This window comes from Eleutherodactylus coqui, chromosome 7 (assembly GCF_035609145.1).
Source record: "Eleutherodactylus coqui strain aEleCoq1 chromosome 7, aEleCoq1.hap1, whole genome shotgun sequence".
NCBI lineage: Eukaryota > Metazoa > Chordata > Amphibia > Anura > Eleutherodactylidae > Eleutherodactylus > Eleutherodactylus coqui.
Window position 1 is genome coordinate 16,373,047 of NC_089843.1, and position 6,000 is coordinate 16,379,046.

Consider the following 6,000-nt stretch of genomic DNA (forward strand, 5'->3'; position numbering starts at 1 on the left):
GGCAGGTGAAACCCATTAATCGCTTTGGTTAATGTGGCTTAATTTGTAACTAGGCCTGGAGGCAGCCCAGTTAAAATAAAAATTGGTTCAGGTGCAAGTTTCAACGCTTTAATGAGAATTGAAACGTAAAAACATTGTTTACAAAAGTAATATGACTGAGCCTTGTGGGCCTAAGAAAAATTGCCCGTTCGGCGTGATTACGTGAGGTTTCAGGAGGAGGAGCAGAAGGAGGAGGATGAATATAATACACAGATTGATGAAGCTAAAAGGTCCCTGTTTTTTATGGTTATAGAGAACGATGCTTCCATTCGCGGGTGCAGCTTACGTATTGCTTAGGTACCGCTGCTGTCCTCTGGTGGAGAAGAGAAGTCTGGGGAAATCCAGGCTTTGTTCATCTTTGAGTGTAAGCCTGTCGGCACTGTCAGTTGACAGGCGGGTACGCTTATCCGTGATGATTCCCCCAGCTGCACTAAACACCCTCTCTGACAAGACGGTAGCCGCAGGACAAGCAAGCACCTCCAGGGCATACAGCGCGAGTTCAGGCCACGTGTCCAGCTTCGACACCCAGTAGTTGTAGGGAGCAGAGGCGTCACGGAGGACGTTCGTGCGATCGGCTACGTACTCCCTCACCATCCTTTTACAGTGCTCCCGCCGAATCAGCCTTGACTGGGGAGCGGTGACACAGTCTTGCTGGGGAGCCATAAAGCTGGCAAAGGCCTTGGAGAGTGTTCCCCTGCCTGCGCTGTACATGCTGCCTGATCTCCACGCCTCCCCTGCTACCTGGCCTCGGAACTGCGCCTTCTGCCACTAGCGCTGTCAGATGGGAATTTTACTATCAGTTTGTCCGCCAGGGTCCTGTGGTAAAGCATCACTCTCGAACCCCTTTCCTCTTCGGGTATGAGAGTGGAAAGGTTCTCCTTATACCGTGGGTCGAGCAGTGTGTACACCCAGTAATCCGTAGTGGCCAGAATGCGTGTAACACGAGGGTCACGAGAAAGGCATCCTAACATGAAGTCTGCCATGTGTGCCAGGGTACCTGTACGCAACACATGGCTGTCCTCACTAGGAAGATCACTTTCAGGATCCTCCTCCTCCTCAGGCCATACACGCTGAAAGGATGACCGACAAGCAGTATGGGTACCCTCAGCAGTGGGCCAAGCTCTCTCTTCCCCCTCCTCCTCATGCTCCTCCCCCTCCTCCAAAACACGCTGAGATATAGACATGAGGGTGCTCTGACTATCCAGTGACATACTGTCTTCCCCCGCCTCCGTTTCCGAGCGCAAAGCGTCTGCTTTTATGCTTTGCAGGGAACTTCTGAAGAGGCATAGCAGAGGAATGGTGACGCTAATGATTGCAGCATCGCCGCTCACCATCTGGGTAGACTCCTCAAAGTTTCCAAGGACCTGGCATATGTCTGCCAACCAGGCCCACTCTTATGTAAAGAATTGAGGAGGCTGACTCCCACTACGCCGCCCATGCTGGAGTTGGTATTCCACTATAGCTCTACGCTACTCATAGAGCCTGGCCAACATGTGGAGCGTAGAGTTCCACTGTGTGGGCATGTCGCACAGCAGTCGGTGCACTGGCAGCTTAAACCGATGTTGCAGGGTCCGCAGGGTGGCAGCGTCCGTGTTGGACTTGCGGAAATGTGCGCTGAGCCGGCGCAGCTTTCCGAGCAGGTCTGACAAGCGTGGGTAGCTTTTCAGAAACCACTGAACCACCAAATTGAAGACGTGGGCTAGGCATGGCACGTGCGTGAGGCAGCCGAGCTGCAGAGCCGCCACCAGGTTACAGCCATTGTCACACACGACCATGCCCGGTTGGAGGCTCAGCGGCGAAAGCTAGTGGTCAGTCTGCTCTATCAGACCCTGCAGCAGTTCGTGGGCCATGTGCCTCTTCTCTCCTAAGCTGAGTAGTTTCAGCACGGCCTGCTGGCGCTTGCCCACCGCTTTGCTGCCACCCCGCGCGACACCGACTTGTGGCGACGTGCTGCTGCTGACACATCTTGATTGCGAGACAGAGGTTGCGTAGGAGGCGGAGGAGGAGGGTGGTTTAGTGGAGGAAGCATACACCGCCGCAGATACCACCACCGAGCTGGGGCCCGCAATTCTGGGGGTGGATAGGACGTGAGCGGTCCCAGGCTCTGACTCGGTCCCAGCCTCCACTAAATTCACCCAATGTGCCGTCAGGGAGATATAGTGGCCCTGCCTGCCTGTGCTTGTCCACGTGTCCGTTGTTAAGTGGACCTTGGCAGTAACCGCGTTGGTGAGGGCGCGTACAGTGTTGCGGGAGACGTGGTCGTGCAGGGCTGGGACGGTACATGGGGAAAAGTAGTGGCGACTGGGAACCAAGTAGCGCGGGGCCGCCGCCGCCATCATGTTTTTGAAAGCCTCCGTTTCCACAAGCCTATACGGCAGCATCTCTAGGCTGAGCAATTTGGCTATGTGCACGTTTAACGCTTGAGCATGCGGGTGCATGGCGGCATACTTGCGCTTGCGCTCAAACAGTTGCGCTAGCGACGTCTGGATGCTGCGCTGAGAGACATTGCTGGATGGGGCCGAGGACAGTGGAGGTGAGCGTGTGGGTGCAGGCCGGGAGACGGTCGTGCCTGTGTCCTGAGAGGGGGGTTGGATCTCAGTGGCAGATTGGGGCACAGGAGGAGAGGCAGTGGTGCAAACCGGAGGCGGTGAACGGCCTTCGTCCCACCTTGTGGGGTGCTTGACCATCATATGCCTGCGCATGCTGGTGGTGGTGGCTCCCCGGCTGATCTTGGCGCGACAAACCTTGCACACCACAGTTCGGCGGTCGTCTGCACTCTCAGTGAAAAACTGCCACACCTTTGAGCACCTCGGCTTCTGCATGGTGGCATGGCGCGAGAGGGCGCTTTGGGAAACAGTTGGTGGATTATTCGGTCTGGCCCTGCCTCTACCCCTGGCCACCGCACTGCCTCTTCCAACCTGCCCTGCTGCTGCACTTGCCTCCCCCTCTGAAGACCTGTCCTCAGTAGACTTAGCAAACCAGGTGGGGTCAGTCACCTCATCGTCCAACTGCTCTAGACCAGGAGCTCAGCCTGTGCCCACACCCTGACTTGGGCCTCCGCGTCCTCGCCCCCGTCCACGTCCTCTAGGCCTACCCCTACCCCTCAGCATGGTGTATTACGTGATTAGCAGAAACAGAATGCTGTAATTAAATGTGCCGCTTATTGGCCTGTAATTGGAGGCTGACTTCGCTTACGTAACGCACTGCAGAGCAGGAAACAATAATGCGCAAGGCTGGGTATTAATTCAACAACTACTACACCCAGCAGAGACGCAGTAAACGGAAGGCAGTGACAGGCGGGCCAAATCTTGTATATTTTTAAACTTTGTGGAAACAACCACACTACCTGTGATATACACTAGATTTCAATTTCCCTCTTGGAGGCTGACTTCACGTACGTAACGCACTGCAGAGGCAGGCAACAATTATGCACAAGGCTGGGTATTAATTCAACAACTAGTACACCCAGCAGAGACGCTGTTAACTGAAGGCACTGACAGGCAGGCCAAATTTTGTATATTTTTTTTAACTTGGTGGGAACAACCACACTGCCTGTGATATGCACTGTATTTCGATTGCCCTGTTGGAGGCTGACTTCACGTACGTAACGCACTGCAGGGGCAGGAAACAATTATGCGCAAGGCTGGGTATTAATTCACCAACTACTACCCCCAGCAGAGACGCTGTTAACTGAAGGCAGTGACAGGCAGGCCAAATCTTGTATATTTTTTTCTTAATTTTGTGGGAACAACCACACTGCCTGTGATATAGTCTGTATTTCGATTTCCCTGTTGGAGGCTGACTTCGCGTACGTAACGCACTGCAGAGGCAGGCAACAATTATGCGCAAGGCTGGGTATTAATTCAACAACTACTACCCCCAGCAGAGACACAGTAAACTGAAGGCAGTGACAGGCAGGCCTAATATTGTATTTTTTTGAACTTTCTGGGAAAAAGCCCACTGCCTGTGATATACACTGTATTTCGATTTCCCTGTTGGACGCTGACTTCGCGTACGTAACTCACTGCAGGGGTAGCAAACAATTATGCGCAAGGCTGGGTCTTTATTCACCAACTACTACCCCCAGCAGAGGCGCTGTAAACGGAAAGCACTGACAGGCAGGCCAAATCTTGTATATTTTTTAACTTGGTGGGAACAACCACACTGCCTGTGATATGCACTGTATTTCGATTGCCCTGTTGGAGGCTGACTTCACGTACGTAACGCACTGCAGAGGCAGGAAACAATTACGCGCAAGGCTGGGTATTAATTCAACAACTACTAGCCCCAGCAGAGACGCAGTAAACTGAAGGCAGTGACAGGCAGGCCAAATATTGTATTTTTTGGAAGTTTTTGGGAACAACCACACTGCCTGTGATATACACTGTATTTCGAGTGCCCTGTTGGAGGCTGACTACGCAGAGGCAGGCAACAATTATTCGCAAGGCTGGGTATTAATTCACCAACTACTACCCCCAGCAGAGACGCTGTAAACTGAAGGCACTGACAGGCAGGCCAAATCTTGTATATTTTTAAACTTGGTGGGAACAACCACACTGCCTGTGATATGCACTGTATTTCGATTGCCCTGTTGGAGGCTGACTTCGCGTACGTAACGCACTGCAGGGGCAGGAAACAATTATGCGCAAGGCTGGGTATTAATTCACCAACTACTACCCCCAGCAGAGACGCAGTAAACTGAAGGCAGTGACAGGCAGGCCTAATATTGTATTTTTTGGAAGTTTTTGGGAACAACCACACTGCCTGAGCTCTTTCCCTGTCTCACCAGTACTGCCCCTTTACTGAGTAAAATGACTGCAGACTGAGTACGCTATGGTCTGCACGCCCGATATACAAAAAAAAAAAAAAAAATTGTGCAACACTGCTAAAAGCAGCCTCAACAGTACTGCACATGGTCAGATGTGGCCCTAAGAAGGACCGTTTGGGTTCTTGAAGACTAAAATAACTCCTAACACTCTCCCTATAGCAGCTACAGCAAGACAGCACTGTCCCTGATCTATGTCAGCATGCATCTGTGGCGAGCCGCGGGCAGGGCAGATTTAAATACTCGGGTGTCATCTGATCTCCCCAGCCAGAATTTATGAATGGGTGAGTGACTGCTGCCTCTCATCTGATTGGTCCCGCTGAGCCAATCAGAGGCAGCAGTCACACACCCATTCATAAATTCATGAATGGGTGTGTGAGTGGAATCTGCCTCTGATTGGTCAGGCTGTAACCAATTAGAGGCAGCTCATTCAGCAGGCGGGGATTTTAAATCCCCGGCTGCTGAATACTACTCACAGCTGTTCAGAGCAGTTCAGGAGGACTGCCGCTGGCCGCGCTGAACTCCGTCTGCCAGGACCAGGTGAGTATGTATGTATATATATATATATATATATATATATATATATATATATATATATATATATATATATTATTTTTACACCTTTCTGGATGAATTGCAGGGAAGGGCTTATATATTTAACCCCTCCCCGACAATTCATCCCGCGATCGCCGGCAGCCCATTGCTTTCAATGGAGCCGGCTGTATTGCCGGCTCCATTGAATTCAATGGGCTAACATCGTTCTGCCGGGACAAGGTGAGTATATTTGTTTTTAATTTTTACACATTTCTGGATGAATTGCAGGGAAGGGCTTATATATTTAAGCCCTTCCCGACAATTCATCCCGCGATCGCCGGCAGCCCATTGCTTTCAATGGAGCCAGCTGTATTGCCGGCTCCATTGAATTCAATGGGCTAACATCGTTCTTCTCTGCCACAGGCAGAGGAGAACTATCTTTATGCTGACAGTGCGGGGGGGGGGGGGGTCTCACTCTTGCCACTATTGTGGCTTAAAAGTGGGACGTGGGAACTTGAGATGCAGCCCAACATGTAGCCCCTCGCCTGCCCTATCCGTTTCTGTGTCGTTCCCATCACTTTCTTGAATTTCCCAGGTTTTCA